The following is a 20,741-nucleotide window of genomic DNA, read 5'->3' as shown; positions in this document are numbered from 1 at the left end:
AACAACCCTAGACACATACAAAGCTAGACTCTTCTTACTATTATGTATTTTATACATTTATATATCTCATAACTTATAGATCTTACAAACTACACATTTTATACAGAATGTATATATCATTGTAAATTTTTTACCCATATTCTTTATACTTACCTCTACATATTTCAACACATATATTCACTTATAAACACAAAATATCTCAAGTCCATTCTATATTTTATACTCTTATGTATGTTGTATATTTACACTTGTATATATTTCTTGGTCTGGATTTTTTAGATCCTTATATACATTATACAGCGTATTTTTTTTTTATCCTTAAATATTGCATATAGATACATATACACAGATCAGACACAACATTATGACCACTGACAGGAGAAGTGAATAACATTGACCATCTTGTGACAATACAATGTTCTGCTGGGAAACTTTTGGACCTGGCATTCATTGGTGTGGATGTTACTTAGACATGTAGCACCCACCTAGACCAGACCAGGCACCCCCACCCCATAGCAATGACACTCCTTGATTGCAGCAGCCATCCCCAGCAGGATGCAGCCTGACACAGGCACACACACAAAAATGATTTAGGAACAACTAAAACAAAACAAAACATGAAGAACAGCACAAGGTGTTGACCTGGCCTCCAAATTCACTAGATCCCGGGCACAAGATGTCCAGGACACCCTCAGAAGGCCCATATCCATTCTCTGATGAGTCACTACTATTTTGGATGCACAAGGGAGACCTACACAATATTTGGAAGGTGGTCATAATGATATGCACCAAACAGCCTTAACACTAATAGAATCAACAAGAGAAGGGGCCTCATACATAATGTTATTACACCAATTGTTGCACTTTGCTATAAAATAATGACATCTCTGCCAGATCACCATCTAAAAATAGAGAGCAAAACAGCCCCTTTTAGCATAAATAAATGTAAACAGGCTCCATCGGCTAAATCAGCCTCAACTGGGACATCTGTATAAAATCCAATATTGCAGGGGAAGGAGCGGAGTTGGCCCTCAACATACAGTCTGGCATCCGTTTAGGCCCCCATCGCTGAAGAACATTTTTCAGCCAAGTAAGCATCAGGATTCCAGCTATGAGGCAGCTTTTGATTAGAAAACCTATTTCCTCTTCAACTTTTGCCAAATTTCAATCATGGTGATATTCTAATTACCATTATCCAGAGCAAGAAAGCGAGGCAGAGATTGAGTGGGTGTGTGTAAGTGAGGCAGAAGGAGAGCGAGGGAGGGAGGGCGAGGGAGGGAGGGCGTCTTCGCGCATAAGCCGGGGGAATCTGAGGAAAATGCCGCACGAAGGCCGACTGAAACAAAGACAAGGATTCCAGCCATGTTTGATCCAGTTACGCAGCATTGTTGGTGGTAAAGATGTATCTTGTCATTTGCTTTTTTCCCCAAATCCCTGGACATGTGCAGCGTATCTTGTGAGCTTAAAGCACTCCAACATCTCAACATGTTTAGTGTTTAATGAGAATGAAAAATTCTAATCCATGCAACTTGAGCACAATCTCAGAAAATCTCCAAACCTGTCTGAAGAACATTCTTCAATCTCACTTGAAACGCTTTTACCAAAACAGGAGCGCCTGCCAAAAAAAGTGAAGTTGCCAAGTCATAAAGTCTCCCAGGATGCTGCAGCATCAGTCGTTCCCTCTTTAAGCATTCAGGCATGGCGCACAGGGAATGGAGTAACAAAGTGCTTCAGAGAGCCACACATTCCACCCAGACCTCCCTCGAGTTCAGGTTCACGGACTGTGATAAGGTGGGGGTCAGCTATGGGGAGATTACACAGCAATAGGCGAGACGTGAGGCAGAGCTCCACATGTTAAGCAAATGGAGAGTGGACGGAGAATAACAGCATGGCTGCCTTGCCCCTTTTTATGGGTCTTGCGGGAGCCTTCACAATCCCACCCGACCCGCAACCTCCACGGGCGAGGTTAAATGACAAGGACTGCAGAGATGCATTAAACATGAGTCATTTGGACAGAGAGCTAGACGCCGGACCACTCCAGAGATGATAGGGACATTAACCAGGGTTTCGCCAGGGCCTGAGCTGCATTTAATGAAGGCCTCCGCTACCTCCCAATGTCTCTCTCTAGGTTTGACTCACAGCCAGGGAGCTAAGTAGTTCAAGATAAACACTGCCACTACTCTTTCTGGCTCCAGTTGTCTGATTTTCTGCCTCTTCCCCTTTCTCTATACTCACCGTGTAGCCTGACAACTTATTATAGCCTCCTTGTAGAGAGCAGTGGTCAAGACCAAATTGAGAACAGAGACTACAAAACGTATGACCCAAGCTGTTATAGTGCGACTGATCCTTTAAGCCACAACTTGGGCTGACATTATATACTCCCGAGGGAATACAAATTTGAACTTATATATCAGTGATGTGCGGTGAGGTTCGTGGCTGGCGAGACACCAATTTACAATTGTGAACCCAATGGAATAACTTAAATTTGCCATTCAATTGGCTGCGTTCACACTAACTGGTTACGTTTCATGTCTCAAATGAGCATTCTTTACACACATACAGGTATAAGGTACATATTTGGCCAAAGGAACAATGTCAAACCGGGTCTAGTTGAAGTTCTAGTTTGGACAATGTTTTAAGCTTAGATATAGACAATCTTCTATTTCTGGCTTTCACGCAGAGAAAAGATCCCAACAAACAGGCCACAGCGTACAGTTGACTCAGTGTAGAAGAAGAGCAACAGCATGAACCCGTGGCTCACTAGCGCCCTCTTCCATGAGGCAGAAGTATTGGCTGCCTCATCTCGAGCTTGGGGAGCTGGTTCTTCTGTTGTCCCGCTGGTTTTGGCTACAGCTCTAGCCCCATCACTTTGCAGAGAGACGTATCCAAAAGAAATAAAAGCTTAAAGCACTCCTTGAAACAAGGGCTACTGGATTTGTAGAGTTTCTTGAAGACCTTTCATCTGACGAGCTTCTTCATTTCTAAAAGACTGGTAGGGGGGTTGGAGTTTAAATAGGAACATCTGACAGGATCAAAGTCTCCTCCATCTACATATCTGGTCATTAACAGACATTAATCATGCGAGTTTCTGATGGCTAACACCCGCGGATGTTCCTATTTAAACCCCAACTCTCCACCAGTCTATTAGAACCGAAGATGGTACTTGGATGAAAGGTCTTTGAGAAACTTTACAACTTCAGTGGCCCTTGTTTCAGCTTGTTTTTTGGATATACTATGACCTAGATGACTGGATGACTGTTTACAGACATAGCAGAGAGATGAGCTTAGTATGCATCAGTCACGCCAAAGGTCATACCGGTTTGTTGCTATGGATTGTTCCACGCACGCTACAGAAGTTTGATCTTTAACATGCTATTAATGGATGCATTCATTTGGTTTGTTTCCCACTGGCTGGACATTTTGGTGTTTGGTAAGATTATCGACTGGACAACTACAATTAACTGGCTAAAAGTAAATCTGCCTCCAGGTATGAATGGAAAAAACATTGCAGTGTCTTACACAAACAAAAACACAACTTCTTACTCATACAGTCACTTCTAAAACCAAAAGTTTTGCAATGCCACAATTTCTTACACAAATAATAGGACAGAAAGGTCTAAATTGCCAGTGCCAATGCTGGATAGAAACCCTAACCCTTACCCTCCTAAAATAGCAAGGAATTCTTGTTGTTAAAATGCCTTGTGTTGTACCAAGGCCAGATTAATTAAAAAAAAAAAAAGAAAAAAAAGAAATCACCCTTCTTCGACAAAAAAAAAAGATCTTTTATTGCAGAATACACACAAAGATCGCGTGCATTCTGCAATAAAGTATACAGTATCCGGTAATGGAAGTGGACCTTTAGCCGACCTCACGGTGTAACAAAAGCGAAAATATCTGAGGTGTTATGAGAGTGGACTTAACAGCCCAGCTTTCATCTGTATTCATAAGGTGAGCGAGGCCCGGACAATCACCTTCTCCACTAGATACACAACAACAATGGCTTCCTTCGACGCGGCACAACAGCACACTTCCAAGCACGTCATCTTCAAACGTAGCTCTTGCTTAATGGCCTGGAACACACATTCAGTGTCTATGAAAGAGGGACGTTGCTGGGATGGATGCACATGCTGACAACCTTTCTCGCTCGCTCCTCGATCACGTAAACACACACACACACCGACGGCGTCCTCTTCGCACTCCTACCACCAAACACACACACCCACACAGAAACCCTTCCTCCAGTCGGTTTAAGTATAGCAAGCAATAATGTGTTGATTAAATCTGCGATCAGCTGCCTAAGGGGCATGAAATTGGACATGATGAGTGTGGCACATTAAAAACTAATTATCAATACCACCAATCCTATTGTCTTTCTTTTAAAGCAGTCACAGTACTAAATCAAGTGTGGAGAATGGAACGCTGCGTGCTCCATCACAGTGAGCTCTTGTGTTTTAACCATACCTGGATCATGGCGGCTTCAAAGCTTTTTGATAAAATATGCATCTATTGTTTACTGCCTATAGCGCTTCCTTAATGTATTTAAAAGAAGAAAAAAAAAATAAATCAGGAAGAGTCGACAAATAATGCTGCCAGCACGGAAGCGAGTTGATTGACCTGAAAAGCTTCATAATTTTAAAAGCAAACGAGAACAAAATACCAATTTGCATTCCCCCCAAAACACTGCTGTATAACTGCACGCTTTATACTTCTAATACCATAATTAACAGCTTTAATCTCTGCGCACAAATACTACTGAATCTACTTCCCTGACATGTGGCAGCTGCTTGACCTCCTGCACACAGGAAGTCTGCCGGTAGTTAGTGTAACTCACCAAATGTAGACGGTTAAAAAAAAAAAGCCTTAACCTGACGCGCCAGATGGTTTGCAACACAGAACCATCTGGGGAGCCGTCCTTGGAAACAGTTTTGAGAAAGGCAGACACATTCTGGATGAACCATCCGTCCATCAAGGGCAAACTTTAACCAATCAGGTTTTCAAACAGTACGATGTTGAAGACCACCGAAGCGGAAGCACGACAAGCCGCATGCTATGTAGGCTGCACGTCAACGGACGATTGTAGCTCACCACACTTGGTCCACACTTCTTCAGTGGATCAACAGGAAAGGCACAGCAGGAAGGATTGTCGAGTATTTGTTCTTAGGATTGTGATTTTGGGAGAATCCAGCAGCCTTGCAAGTTGAGTCACCCCTTTGGGCGTGCATTTCAGGCGGCAACCCCTTCCGCTTGCATGCCCTTTCATTGCAGGAAACGACAATAGCAACCTCTGAACAAGCAATCTAGATGCTGGAAAGGGCAGATTTGGGTTGCACAATGAAGAAAGCCAATGGTTGCAAAGATACTTAATGTCTGCGTGGCTTTTGGGGTTGTCCATTCTTATGACAGTGTTGATTTCCCCATTTGTAAATGCTCCACCAAAACAAGTTGCCCTGACGCTATTTCATAGGGGCAACAACTCTATCCCAGAATGATGACAGATGCAGCCAGACAATAGCCCGATGTTGATATGGCAATGTGGAGATAGCACTGGCAACACGAGACAAGCAAAGTAATATTTGCCATTCAAACCACGATCCTAACCCCAATCAAGCCTTAGCTTTGGCAGTGTCGCACCTCAAAACAGATTTATTTTCAGTTCTACATGGCTTGAAACATGACAATCCAGTGACACAGCCTTATGCTGGCCACCTTAGCTACAGGAAAAGATATATCACGGCAAAAAGTTGATTCCAAGCACAATCCAAACACAATGATGGGAGCAGACCGACAATGGCAGGTCACTGTCAAACACACCGCACATTATAGGACGCTGCAACATCTTGACATTTAATACGCCTGACACCAAACCAGACTGCCTGGTTTCCAGTTCATTGTTCACCATGACATAAACACGGCCTGTAGTTTTGCAGCACCTTTTCACTCAGCTCCACTAAACCTTTGTCCAACTGAAGTATTTAAAAATAAATGTGTGACGGTTTTAATTATCAAATCAGCTAATTGACTTCTTCTTTTTTTCGGGCCTTCTTTCGCTTGTAGCAACATCTTCAAGATAACACCTGCTGTTGTTGCTAAGAGACTCATGATGCAACTGCAAATTCTCTGTATTTCATCACTGACAATGTGCTGTGGGACCGAATTTGCACTTGTCTCTTCTCGCCAAAAAGGATTTCTACTCAGTTATGCATTGAACTGGAAAGCAGCTGTCATTTGATGTAACCTAAGAGGTATAAACATAGCTTTTTTCCCTTCTCCCCTTCCTCATTTTTATTTTTTTTTCCTCCTCCTTGGATGTTGCTCATCCATCCACTCTGCCTTTACCTCCGGCTGTCTCTGGGACCCAGTGATTAGAGCACTGGGTGCTGTCCTGCTGATAAGGCTGAGAAACCTCCCTCCCTCCCTCCCTCCGCCACCAATGGCTGTGTCCTCAAGGTGCACGGAAAGAAAAAAAAAAAAGCCCAGGGAAAAATCCCCAACCCCTCACCCCTTCTCACCATTCACCAAGTCATGGGTGGCGGATGAATACGCTGCCTTGTGCATCTTATGGCTTTGAACAGATAGGCCTACATTTTCATGGTGGATAAGAGCAGCCAGGAAAATGAGCAAAAGTAATACAGCTCGGCTTTTAAGAGTGTAACATTGTGCATCGAGGGCCCTTTTTATGAGTGAAATTTTACATTTTGGAGTGTGTTTACAGTACCGTGTGGTAAATTGTGCACACTTTGCACTAAAAATGTAGGACAAAAGCAGCACTTAGATGCGGATAAGCTTCATTTCACGAGTAGCTCTATTGTCTATATTTCCGTCCAGCTGCCATGAAGGGGAAGATAATATAGCAGTGATATTTCCCACACAGTAATGTGATACAATTTTAGTTGGAAATGGTAGATTTCCATTATGTTGCCCAACTATGTGAACCCTTGCATTACGAGGCTGGTTACATAGCACTGAAATTCTCAACAAACCTATTCAGTCGAAATCACTGGGTTTGGAGCTGAGTGCCAAAGACTCCAATTAGTTCATGTGAGGAACTAATGCTGATAGTTTACATCTTTTCATTGGAGGATTTGTTGACAAAAATTAAACTGTAGAAATCAACTAAAGCCTTGCCCTTAAAAGAAACGGCATTCCCAGAAAACCGTTAAATCTCCCTATAAAGGGTAAGAACTGCAAACAATATGACAATTTGAGGGCGTGCATTAACTGCGCAAAGTTTGTTGTGTACTGCATCACCAACATTTTTTAATAAAGTTAGGTATGTAATATATAGATGTAATAGACAGCGCAGTGGTACTTCAAGATGTTTCTATTGCTAATGTAAGCGTTACATACAATAAGCAAAAAATGCACACCTTCCAGAAATTCTGAAGAAAATAAGAACTCATTTTTCATCCAAATATTACCATTCCCAAATAGGATCTACCGATAACTTGATAATGAGGGAAAACCAAGGTGTTCTAAAGAAAAAGACCTGCCAAAGCTGATCTCTGGGGGTCAGGGAAGGTCCACAGCCATTAATTTTAAATGAGTGGAATGGATTTGTGGTAATGGAAACCCAATGGCTCCAGACAGCACTGGGACTTGGTGGCGTGAAGACACCAAACGGCAGTGTGATAACCTGACCACTCAGCTGTACGAAGTGGAAGAAGTCAAGAAACTGATTTGGGTTTTCTGCTCCCCACACACTATAAAAGTGTTAAGCGTAATGCATTAGAAATCTATTTGGAGGCGTTTGAGCGTAACCGAGCTGAGGACTTCAGGTAAACTCGCTCTTTTGGTCAGAATTCTCACCATTTAATTTGAGATCACAGCTTTAGCTCATCTTTTAACCCAACAGCAACTGGTCATGTCTGTAAAAAAATGAAGGCAGCGGTGGCAATTATGATCAAAACCTATGCTGCATTCCAGAAAGCTGGGATGTCGGATTTAACCTACTGGATGTACTAGATGCGACCTCAAAGCGTGCCAGGAGAATTAAAGGGGAATTAGTTTATTACAGCCTGGACCTTATTTCTAGCATAAAATACAATAGATACAAATAGATCCATATAGTGGGAGTGACTGGGGCACCGAAACGCAGCCTCTAAATAATGCATTATCTGCTGCGAAACTCGTTCATTTCACCAATATTTTGTTATGATACGCTAGTGCTATTCCCCGTTGAGTCCAGAGGCCCACGAGTTTCGCAGCAGATAATGCGTTATTTAGAGGCTGCGTTTCAGTGCCCCAGTCACTCCCACTATATGGATATACACAAATCTAAATATCGTCCGAACGTCTCAAAATGATACCAAAGCTATACGGTGAAACGATCGTATTTTATGCCAGAAATAAGGTCCAGGTTGTAAAAAAGGGTAGTTCCCCTTTAAGTTGGACATAAACAATAAACATGACCAAAATAATGTTTGTTTTGTTTCTGAACTCACTGACAATGATCGAAATTGAGGTCTCCCAAAGTTTTTCCACCAGCAATAGGTAATTTACTTCTCTCTGTGCTGAAAGCTAACGGTAGACGCTCAACAAACATCCTCTCTTTTTGTCACTCGTTTGTTGTTTATTTTTTAGCGTTAGGCCACACTTCATCTATGCAGAGAGATTACATTGTGCAACACATCCTCACTCAAAAAGCATGTTGTGTAATATGATGATATCTAGTATGACAAAAATGCTTTTTATAGACTAGTAAATTATGTTTCAACATTCACGGTATGCATCTCCATGGGCGCCGCCATTGTTCTGTGACGTCAGGCTGCTGCATCTCAGTGAAGCCGGGGTAGATCGATTTTCCCCTAGACTTCGCTAGTAGGACCTCCGGCTTCAAGTGGCATTCCAGAGCACTTTTCCCAGTGGGAGGTCTGAAATTTCAGTCAGGAGTTTTGGTGGTGGAGAACCATTGTGTGGGTTGGAAACAAAAGCCTACTCCTGGTGTGAAACCTCTCACATTATGTGCTCAGACAGGGTGTGACAAAGTAGCCCCAAACATAACATTGTTGTTCACGCAACAGAAGACTGTGGAGTTCATGAATGCCACTGTCAGTTTCCACTCAGGCGGGGAAAGAAAGAAAAAAAAAAAGATTGTTGAGCTCACTCAGCTATTTTGTGGACTTGGAATGTTAGAAAACTGCAATGGCTGCCTTCGCCTCACATGTAGCTTATTCACAGTCTGCAAACTGTGAATATGAAAAACAGTGAAAAATATGTTCACAGTGTTGCAGATTCCACATATGCCACCATAAGGCAGCCAGTTATTTTTACACATTTCAGAGGCTTTGTTTTTACCAGACACAGTAAAGTGGCGTTATATAGTGGATTTTAGTGAAGGGATGAGGTCCTTTTACATCAGGGGGGTCTAACTCATTTTAGTTCAGGGGCCACATACAGCCCAGTTTGATCTCAAGGGGGCCGGACCAGTAACACAATAGCCTATTAACCTATAAACAACTCCACATTTCCCTTTGTTTTACTGCAAAGAAGTTCATTATGAATTTTTTTGCATTTAATGAACCACTCTAATTACAAAACTTGTAATGAACAACCGGACATTTCATAAGAAAAAGAAGTGCAATTTCTGCATAGTTCTAGGTCTCTTATTAAATCTGTGTGAACCCTTGGAACAGCAGTTACTTTTATTGGAAAAATTGCAGTTCATTTTTGCAACTTTGCAAATTCATTCCACGGGCCAGATTAGACCCTCTGGAGGCCGTATTTGGCCCGCTTGCTGTACGTTTGACACCTGTGTTTTAGATGGTTTGGATGGTACCAAACATACATTTTAAGTTCAATTATCTGCACATGCACAAATTTAATTTGGAGAATACAAGGAAGAGAAGAAAAGCCTTTATTAATCTCCAGGGGAGGACATTTTGTTTATTGTAAGATCGGACTCGGATCGGGCGACAATGGATTTTAAAAGATAGGTATCGCATCGAGGGGCAAAAAAAACGTGACCGGAACATCCCCAGTATTTTTACAAGGTCGAGTTAAGCAGTCGGTAATGAGTTTGTTCATCAAAATTCAGCAGCCTGTACTAGCCTGGTACATGAGGCTCATTTCTGGTGAGTGCATGACTTACAAATTCATGCACTACGCAAGTAAGTACATATTGTGCCCAATGCACTACATGGAAGTGCACTAATGGAAGCATCCGAATTGAGACACTCTGCGGTTTTAGAGTCCATCCTTGTGTCCATTATCTATCCTAGCGGTTGGAGCATATCCCAGCATGCACTGCATGAAAAGCAGGATGTCATGAATCCAGTCCGAGCTGCTGTTTTTACTCACATCACCAAATGGCCAAGATCGAGATCGCCACTGCGGCAGAAATCACACACTAACCCTTTATAGCCCTTCAGTAATGAGCATATAATATATGTGTTTTCGTAGGCGGGGGGGTGGTAATGCACGAGTTTTCCAGATTAGAATGCCCCACTTTGAGCAATGCGGCTCACAGGCTATTCCATCCTACCTGGCTTTTTACTTAATTGAATCAGCCAGTCCCCATATCAGATATTCCTTAACAGAATACTGAAACCTATCCACCCTTTTCCTAATACCATTAGGGGAAGCGGGAGACGAAGATGGATGCTTTAATCCTGCTGGTTCAGAGCACACAAAAGGAGAGCATGCCCTGCAGTCGCACATTAGCCACAACATTCAGTGCTGAACCACAATATTCTCCCGAGCAGAAGACTTGCCCTGTCACTGCCTGACCGAAAGCTACAATAACAAGAGCACATTTCCTGCAGACGACCTAGCATGTAAATAACAGGAACGGTAGCTCGCTGCGCCGCCTGTTAAACGGGGAAAGGAAATAAATTACTGCAATGTATTACAGTCCGCAGCACCTTATTTCCATGATGTCTACTGTGGTATTTTGTGAGACCACATGGGTCCGGTACCGGCGCGTTATTGCCATCTGCTCGCGAACCTGGCAGACACGCAGGAATGCATGTCCAATCTGACACAATGGTGACGCAGATGAATGGGGTTCAGGCGGGCCTCCTGCTGCTGAGGTATTCTTACTTCCTAACCTATTTTCTGCTGTGTCAAACTGCGGCTAAGCTAAGGTGAGGTCCATTATTTCTGGCCGGCTCAGGCACAAACTAATCCTCTTATTTGGGAGGTCAGCGCCAATCATTATACAGAGGGGTGCCATTACACTCCAGTGAGCTGATTTTCCCCTTACATAAATATATGACTCAAGGGACAGCTCTCACTCCCCTCTCTAATTTATCCCTCCTGCTTCTACTTCTTTGCTCTCATCCTCCCCTTTTCTCTATCTCAACTTCTCTCTTATCTATGACCTTCTCAAGCTCTTTTTACCTATTCATTTTTCACTCTCCCACACTTTCAACATCCCTCTTTTCCCACTCACTCTCTCTTTTTCTTTTTTTTTTTCAGGATGCCCAGAGTGGCGTATAATTGAATCTGCAGAGAATGCATGAGCAGGAACAATTAGCTCAGTCACTCAGAATGTGGATATAGCTGTACAGTAGGATAAACAGAATAATGATTTAGGGAAGCGGGATGATAAGCCTGAACCGTATTGGTGCCAGAACAAAGGGAAGCGCATAGCTCAGAGTTCTGTTCCCACCGCCCGTTGACAAAGATGGGATAATTCCGTTTTGCTTCGCACGCATTTTTCCTTTCTGACACACTGTCCTGCTTGTATAAAACAAAAACCTCGCAGAGATCTTCACATGGACGGTCTTGTGTATTTTCCATTGATGCGAAGTGGAGGAGTAAACTATGTTAAAGAGTGTTTCTTGTCCAAGTTGCCGTTGACACAGCCCATTCCTAACTTCCAACTCGGTTGTTTTACACTCAGTCAAGATCTGGAAGCAGTTTAAAAGATCCTTTTCACTTACAGATCTATCTCAGGCTACACCAGCTGCAACAAAATCATATGTTTGTCCCATCATTAATGGATGAGGTCTTTGGTAGGTGGTCCAGAAGAGGTATGGTCTCACTGTGAGATCTGTATATTGACGGCAGTTTTGCCTCCTTTGAAGCTTCAGAATTTTGTATTCCCAAACTTCAAATGTTTTCCCTCATGCCCTCCAACTTGTCTGTTAGACTTAACTTTCGATTGTAAAGCAGTTAGAATACGAACTATTAGCAGAATACGAAATACGAAATACTGTGTTCTCATAGCTTGATGCCTTTCCTTGGCACAAGCTGTTATTCAGTTCAAAATTGTACACCGTCTGCACTCGTTCAAAGTTAGACTCTCTAAGATCAAAGCTGACGTGGACCCCACTTGTGATCGATGCGGACCGGACCCAGCCACTCTCTTACACATGTTCTGGACACGTCCGAAGCTTTGGACTTTCCAGCGGTCCAATCTTTGAGACCTTTTCTAAGATTTTTGGGAAACGGCTTGCGCCATCTCCTTTCATTGCGCTTTTTTGGTGCAGCCCAGATCTCGAGATGTGGGAAAGAACCGTGTTGACTTTCAGCTCTCTGCTAGCTAGGAGTGGAAAGACCCAACACCTCCAACGTACAGTCGTTGGATTAGGGAAATCATGTACCATATCAAGTTGGAGAAGTTAGATACACAATCGGGGGTCTACTAGAAAATTTTATAATGTTTGGCAGACTTTCTTAATGTTTGTTGAAGATATGGAGGCAGATAATAAAGTACTGTGAACATCTGCTTCTGCACTCTGTCATTTCTTTCCCTTTTTTTATGTCTGACTGAATTATGTGAATTTTGTATTTTGAACTCTGTATTTTATACGGTTAACACTGTAAGTCTGGTATTTGGGGAAAAGGGGTTGGGGGTGGGGTGGGGTAGGGTTGGAAGGGGATTTGCTGCCTTTTTTTTGTTTTATTGGACCTAACTAAATCAAAATGTTATGTGAAAATCCTCCATAACTTAATCTAGAGCACCATCGTTACAGAGGATTCCTATATTAAGTATGTGCTTTAACAGCATGCTGTCTGCATCTCTCAAATCAGCAACACAGATTGGATGGATGGCAGTCGAGGTCAAAAACCGGCTCCCGCTCAGGTGGAAGTGTAAGCGCAGCAATGCTCGACTCTGCTGAATGTCTGAATATGTAAAACGGGCAAAACTAAAAAATTGACACTTTTCCTTCCAGGGGAAAAACTAAAAGCCCGAGCCTCCCCAAAATACAATCTATACACAGAATATATCTTCAGCTCGGTGTGGCGCTGACACCGGCAAAGACGGACCATAAATAGTTCATAAATACCAATTACCTCGAGAAGCAGGCATGAAGAAAAGAGCAGCCATTTCAGCCAATTATGAGGCTTCTCTCTCAAAGGGCGGAGAAAGACGACTTTTCCCTTTCAAGCCTCTCGCTAAAAGGAGAAACCTCTGTCATGTTGTGGAGCCTCAATAATGTTTCCCTCCACCTTCATGTCAGGGATGAAAGGCCCCAAATGTCCTTTGAGTGAAAGCCCCAGAGGACTTAACATGCATCAATAACATTTCCATCCTTGAAGACGTTTGAGGGGGGACTACACATAATCGCCCCGCACACTCCGAGCTTCTGCTCACTTCCTGCGACTTTTATTCGCCCCGATCTCAAAGGTCTCTCTCTCGCCACGCCAGTGATGGAGATAGAGGGAAAAGGGGTGAAGAAGAACAAAAGGAAACAGAAGGAGGGAAAGGCAGAGACAGACAGCGCATTGTGGTGAGTGTCGCCCGCTTAAAATAGGACAGCTGCCTCTTGAAGGAGCCATCATTCTTCATAGGGGTAGCCTGTCTTCATTTCCACCCTCGGCAAAGCACACGGGGCTTAACACACTTACGTCTGAGGATTTGTTGCACTTGAAGGTGGCAGCAATTCCCCAGACTGCAGGAGGGGGGAGCACTGCAGAGCCACGCCGTTAAAAAAAAAAAAAAAAAGTTCAGCTAAGGCAACATCACGACCTCCTCCTCCTCTTTGCTGTAAAGAAACAGTGTATGTCCCGTATTTTTTTATGCATTTATAAAAAAGCGATGAACCAAAACATATATATTTTTAAGTAAGGTTCATTTTTTGGGGGTGGATTGGCCCCTGGAGAGGAGAAAAACTGCTGAGCAGGTATGAGCCCGAGGTGCACTCCCAACAGAAAACAGCAAACTGTACAGTAGGCACTCAAAGGGGACAAGAGCAGCACATGCTCAGGAAAGCTCTGGGAGATGTGAGCTGTTTTTACACTCTAAATAAATCATGAAACAATTTGAACACTTTTTTTATTATTATTTTTGCATCTGCTCCCCCACTGCAGGAAACGAAATAATTCCAAGCATAAAAAGCGCCTTTTTTACTGGAACTCGGAAACAAATGAAGTGGCTTCCAAGAAGTTTTAAAAATACATTTCACACACTCTCTAATGCGCGTATTGATTTTGATTTCTATTAAAGAAAATAAGGAAACAGGACCGCGCTTCGGGAAAATGCTACTTGACTGACAGGCTGTCGTGCCTGCTCGCCCGGCTTTGCCCTCATTTCCATCCAGGCCAGATTTGGATTTTCTATGCGCAGTAACTATTAATAAAGCAGAAGAGCACAACAGATCCGAGCTAAGTTCTGAAAGTGAGTGAGGACATTTTTATCACACACAGATTTAGTCCACCATCGATCCATAAATTATTCATCTGGCTGCTCCTCCCTCGCGTCCCTCAGATATTGTATTTTGAGACGAGGAAGCTGGACCTGCTCCAGAATTGAATCTTTAATTGTCAGCTTTGGCTGTAAGTGCCCCTCCCCCCCCCCCCCCCATGTTCAAATGAAGCTTATGACATTCAGCTACAAAGCAGTGATTACGGAGAAAAAGGTTAGCTGATATCGCGTCGGCTGGTCCCTCAAAATGACACGGTGAGTCATCCACGGCTGGGCTTACCGGTGACTGGCCGTGTAAGAAGGACCACTATTTGCGTGAGCTAATTAAAGAGTTTGATCACGAGACACCTTACATCCTCCACAGTGGCAGGAACACAGAGGGCACGCATGAATAAAGAGATCCCCCACATAACTAGTGAAGTCCATACCGAGGATCACCGGCCTGCGATGCAGGAAAAGGCCAACCGGCGCAACGAAGGATTAACAGACTCAGGAACTAGACTAGACATGGTTACTGGGTGGCAACGTGTGTGAGACTAGACCATAGACTGTATGCAGCTCCTCAAAAGTGAAGCCAAAGCAAATAGAGGTCCCCCTGGTGGCTGGCTGCAGTATAGGTCATAAGCTCCGCCTCCTCCATGTTAGTGGATGGGACTTGGGCCAAACTAAAACACTAAAATACACGTCAAATAAATGTTTCAGTCATTTTAGGTAGTTAATACAATACTGATGCATATTCAAGTGTTAAGTTTTATTTAGTTATTTGATGCTATACAAACAGGATGTGACATCATGATGACCATGAGTTGCCATGCCAACTTCTCTGAGAAGTGGTCCTGTAGGACCGTGAGAGTTGGAAAAAATAAACAAATAAACAAATAAGTACAGTGTATAATCCAACATTTCTTTGTAACTGGTGGAGGTAGAGCAGAGCGTAGTATTAACTAAACAAAAACGCGAGTGAATCTGGAAGAAGTGTGGGCGGGGCATCGGTATCGCGGCTCCGCGTGGTTCCAGTCTCGGACCGTACTGATCAGACTCTGGCTCCAAAGTCGCAAGAGGTGCCACCCTTACTCCCGGCAAAGTAGCGTCAGTTAGGCCAGTGCTAGGAAGTGGGGACGCATTGTCCATATTTATATACAGTCTATGGACTAGACTCACAAACATTGCCACCCAATAATTATGTTAGAGTTGCAAGAACTCGCAATTAAATTTTCATGTGCAGTATCTGTATATCATGTGCAATATCTATATAGTTACATACATATTTATTTATTAATACCCACTTTACTGGGTTTATCTTGTTTTCTGTTGTAGTTTAACTGGACCTCAGTACCTCTGGCTTTGGAATGAATATAAAAACCTCAAAACCCAGGCTAACTGCCCCTGCCCCTTCTCTTGCTTCCACTGAGCGTGTACCCCCATAAGCCCAGAGAAGGCATTCAAGAGAGAAGAATCTTCAACATTTGGGGATTGTGGTCACTTTTATATCCCTTCAAACTGACCTAAAAAGACCTTTTGAAGAGGAATGATAATTCTATAAGGCTAATTAGCTCATTGGCAGTCAGCCTTGTAGCACCTTCTGGCATTAAAAGTATACAGCTTGAACCCTTACTGAAATATGCCAAAACTCTTTCAGCTAAACAAATCTAAAAATATTTTTAGATACATTTCTATTTATTATTTTTTTCTGGCAACATGACTGAGATTCTAACATTTTCCCAATGAAAACGAGGCCACATAATAATAAGAATGTCAGAGAAAATAATCAAAGGCACAGGCCTAACCAGCCTATGAACGCCATATTGCTGGGCAAATTACTGCTGAGATGACTGCACTGCCAGATGTGGCTCTCACACTGCAGCATCACAGAAAAGAAAATCCAGCATATGCTCCACTCTGAGAATAACTTCGCTGGTGTAGACCTCTGGTAAGCGGATTGAGAGAATTCCCAAGCATTCCCAAGCCTGCTTCACACAATATGGCGAGGGTGCGCTTGGACCGGAACGACGAGCCAACATGAGTCATGTGATGGTCTGTGATAAATTAGCCGGGGATTTATGGTGCAGTACATTGTAGCGGATCAAGGGAGCGCACGAGCGAGTGTAACTGGATAGGATATGCTTCATCCTTCAGCCAGACTTAGCATGATGTTGCAACGACACCATTTGTCTTGGGCTGTTAGGAACGGCAACAATATTAGGTGCCTAACAACTTGGTGGAAACAAGGATGATTTGCTGGGATACTTTTAGGCTTTTTTTTTTTTTAAAGTACTAAGTAAGCTTTTTATGACACTGTGCTGCATGTATCGATGAAACACTACCAGTTCAGACTGCATCTGACTGTGAGGATTCTCAGTCATCCAGGTCATGGTATATCTTAGCGTTTAAAACAATGAAAACTCTCGTCCACATGGCTTCTTAAGCTCTAACTATTTAAATTTTAGCAGATTAGCAGTGCAACATCTTCAAGAAACCCACCAAATCCAATTGTTTTGTTTTGAATTCTTATCCTATACCACGATCTGGGTGACTGAACATCTTCACAGGCATCTTCCGTTGTCTCTTGGTATATCTACATATTTAAAAGAGAATTTCACATGAAACTGACGAACGAAAGAGGTGAAACATCTTCTAGAGACTCAAGCAAGTCCACCTGCTTTAAGGCTCATTTATGGTACTGGACATAGAGTGGACACATTTGTAAATTACAAGTAAGTGTATTTGACTAGATATGAAACTAGATATTTAATTTGTTCTTGTCCTTATTCTAGGCCTATAGGTCATATCGGTGACCCCCAATTCTTGAATTCCTTAGTACAACTAATACAGGACACTAGCTGCTGTAGGGGACCTCATGCCAACTGTACAGTATGTACTATATAAGCTGCGCCAAAGGTCAGCAACTTCATTTTCACTCCGTACAAACCAATAAAGCACAAACAATATCAAATAACGGCCCCGTGATTCATTTGGTGCAGTACCACCAAAGCAGAAAGAAATCTCACTGAAACAAGTGAACAAATACCTTTTCTTTTCCATTTTTTTTTTTTTTTTTTACCAGTTTCTTTAGTCGACTCCGTCTTTAGAGAAGACATCTGTCTTTTCTTCACAAAGCTTTCACACATTGTTTCTCACTTTCCTTTGTCATCCAAGATTGAGATATGTGCAAACACAAACGGTGGCAGCCTGAACTCCACATTGTTTTAACGGATGTTACGCGTCAGACATCAGCTTGGTTGATGAGTCTCTGTGTTTAGGCACTCGAGGTCTAATTTCAATGGTTTTAGTTGCAAGTCATTCACAAGGGATTTTTATGGGTTTTTGCTGGAATTTAACTGCCCATGTTAGGCTGTAAGAAGTTTTAAAAAGGCAGCCAAAGCTGTGGTTTCCAGTCGGGTGCTATAGCTTTGTAACACCACAACCCTAATGTCAACCTCATTAATGTTAACCTTTCATTATAGTGCGAGTACTCGGTATTAAGAAGGTCTCGTCCTTGCTTTTTGTTTTTGTTGTTTTTGTCAAAATCTTTTCAGTTATACTTTTTCTAGGTGGAACACTACTTCGCATTTGCGCATTGCATAGCGCTGCCTGGCTAACAAAAACAGTTCCATCTATAATTCACATCTTTCATTTAGGATATGAGCATTTCCTCTGGGCATTTTCAATGGCCAAGGTCCCAAAAGGTTCTAGAAGTAATTGGATAGACCTACAACCAATCGAGGCAACGAAATGTTTGACACGGCCAACTCGTATTTATCTCCCAGACTATATTTTTGTACTGTTAGTGTTGCCATTGAACGAAGCTTTGATCGGCTGACTGGTCATGGGCCACAATATGTCCAAATATGGTGTTTGATCACATTATGCTGCATTATTGCCAAGAAATAATGAGCTTTGAGCTGCCATCAAAGGCTGTAGACCAAAATGGCACAGGAAGCGATTGGACTGACCTACAACCAATCAGGGCAGCAAAATATTTGACATGGCCATCTTGCTTGATGACACTCCTCTGTACTGTCATTGCACCAGAACCTGCCCCATGTTAGATTAACAGTTGAGGTTAGTCTGGAAATTTGGGGGCCAGGTACTTTCCGCCAGAACAAATGAAACAAGTTCCCATTTTTGTAGCTCTGGCACAGGAAAGTTCATGTCACCATTTAACAAAGCTTTGATGAACTGACTGGTCACGTGGACCACGATTCAGAGCTTTGAGCTGCCGTCAGTAGTCCATTTTTAATTTGAAATTTTAAGCAATTCAAAAAGTCCATTCACATTAGATGTGTCACCGCTGTTGACTGTAGAGTTTACCGGATGTTTCAGCACTATATGTAACAAACAGACTTCTGCTAACTTGTTGACTGTTAGGTGGAAATGCTCACGTCGGCTTTTGGAAAAGTCAATTAGAACTGTGAGCGCGTAATCTGGCTCGGCTCGGCTCATCTGGCCTTCCAGCTGATTTTATTCTTTGGTCATGCAGACAGGCTCGTAGGCTCACGCAGGGATGTTGACTGTAGCGAGGAGAAGCAGCCAGAATGAGCCGCACCGGCTGTCGGGGACGCTGCCAATCGAGGCAGCGTCCGCACGGAGGCTGCCGCACACCCCGCCATTCTGGCTCACTCTGCATCCTACTCTAATTTAATTTACCACTCAAACCCATTTCAGAGGCTGTCACACATCTTCCCGAGCTGGGAGACGGTTGCACTGAGAAAGCCTGAAGGGTGTTTGTAGATACTGTACGCCACGAGGCATGTGTGTGAGCGTTCCTGGGAGTTACAAAAAAAAAAGAAGAAGGGAAAACATAAACTTGTACATTTCGGGTGAATCTGCTGAAAAAAGGGGCCTTGGTTTTTATTACAGAGCGTATTAGGGAGAGAGAAAGTCAATATCCAACAGCTCCGGATTTAAAGGCCTACTTACAAAGGAATTAAGATTTGAGGAAGTGATAAAAACCATATGATTCTTGTGCCTTTTGTTTAAGAAGAAAGAAGACAAATTGACTACTGTAATTAAAGAGGGATTCTGTGGGATTTCTGAGGCCACAGCAATTAGCGTGCCGTTGATTTAAGTAAAGTTCATTTTTTTCATTGTATTTTACCAACTGAGTGGGTTTATTTGACATCCTAATGAGCATTTTTGTGCGAGACGGCTGAGGGCGACGGGCACATTTTAAAACAGGTTATTGAAAATAAAAGAACGTCGATGTCTGAAGGCGGATTTTCATCGCGGTCCTTTGTAATAAGGGGGTACGGGCGGGGTGGTGGCAGAGTGGGGTGGGCTGTTAACAGGCAGACATAGTTAAAAAAAATAAATAATGTATTCTACAATTTCCATTCTTATAAAGATGAACTAAATTCACACTTTTTGGAGACTAAAAAAAGATCCAACAAAAGACGAACGCAGGCCTGATTATCCTTTCCTCTTGTGCACCAAGCAAAAAGAAGACAGAATTTTTTTTTTTTTTTGGTGTTTCCTACAAAATTCAGGAATGTAGGGACAGGCAATTTATTTCTTTAAAGGTCAACCAAAGTTTAAAAGCTCAAGACGATCAGAGTAAAAGGGGTGAAGCTGCTTTTTGAGTGGGAACTTTTAGAACAAGTCCTAACAGGACGAGTCTGAGAAGTCTCAAATGTATTCGTTTTGGCTGCATTATTAATCAGCATTAAGCCGGGCTGGTGTTTTAAATGCACTTACTTAACATCGTTCCACGCAACTTTTACGTCCTACTTTTTACATGTGATAAATAAATTATAAGAGAGAGCCATTCTGCTACACCGGTGCACCAAACATGCAGCTTTTAAAAGTGCTGCCATCTGCCAATCTATTTTCTACCTCGATTGAAAAGCCAGCTTCTTTCGCTGTGCCATTTTTTTAAACTCAAAAGCATCTTTAGATTTCATATTGCAGGGTGCTAATTATGATTTCTATGGGTTTGTGAGCTCTTCTGTTCTGGAGGTTTTTCTTAGTTTATCTTTATCCTGCAATAAAAAAAACTTTGTATTTGACAGTCAGGAAGGAGGAAAATGCTCAAGAGAGGTGTCTGCGATATCATAGCAGGAATCTATAGCCTACTCTTGTGGGCCAAATAAGCCCAATAAGTGCAGGTAACTCGTGTCCTGAAGGTTGCTCATCTGTCGTACTTGACGTGCTG

General features: G+C 42.6%; 1 protein-coding gene across 3 annotated transcripts in view; it reads right to left on the bottom strand.

The window, feature by feature from the left end:
- Nucleotides 1-20,741, bottom strand: part of cadm1a (cell adhesion molecule 1a) — a 390,389-nt gene that overhangs the window by 127,637 nt on the left and 242,011 nt on the right. The window lies entirely within an intron of this gene.

Source organism: Chelon labrosus (assembly GCF_963514085.1).
Source record: "Chelon labrosus genome assembly, chromosome: 17".
NCBI lineage: Eukaryota > Metazoa > Chordata > Actinopteri > Mugiliformes > Mugilidae > Chelon > Chelon labrosus.
The sequence above is the reverse complement of the archived record's forward strand: the minus strand, read 5'-3'. Positions and strand labels throughout refer to the sequence as shown.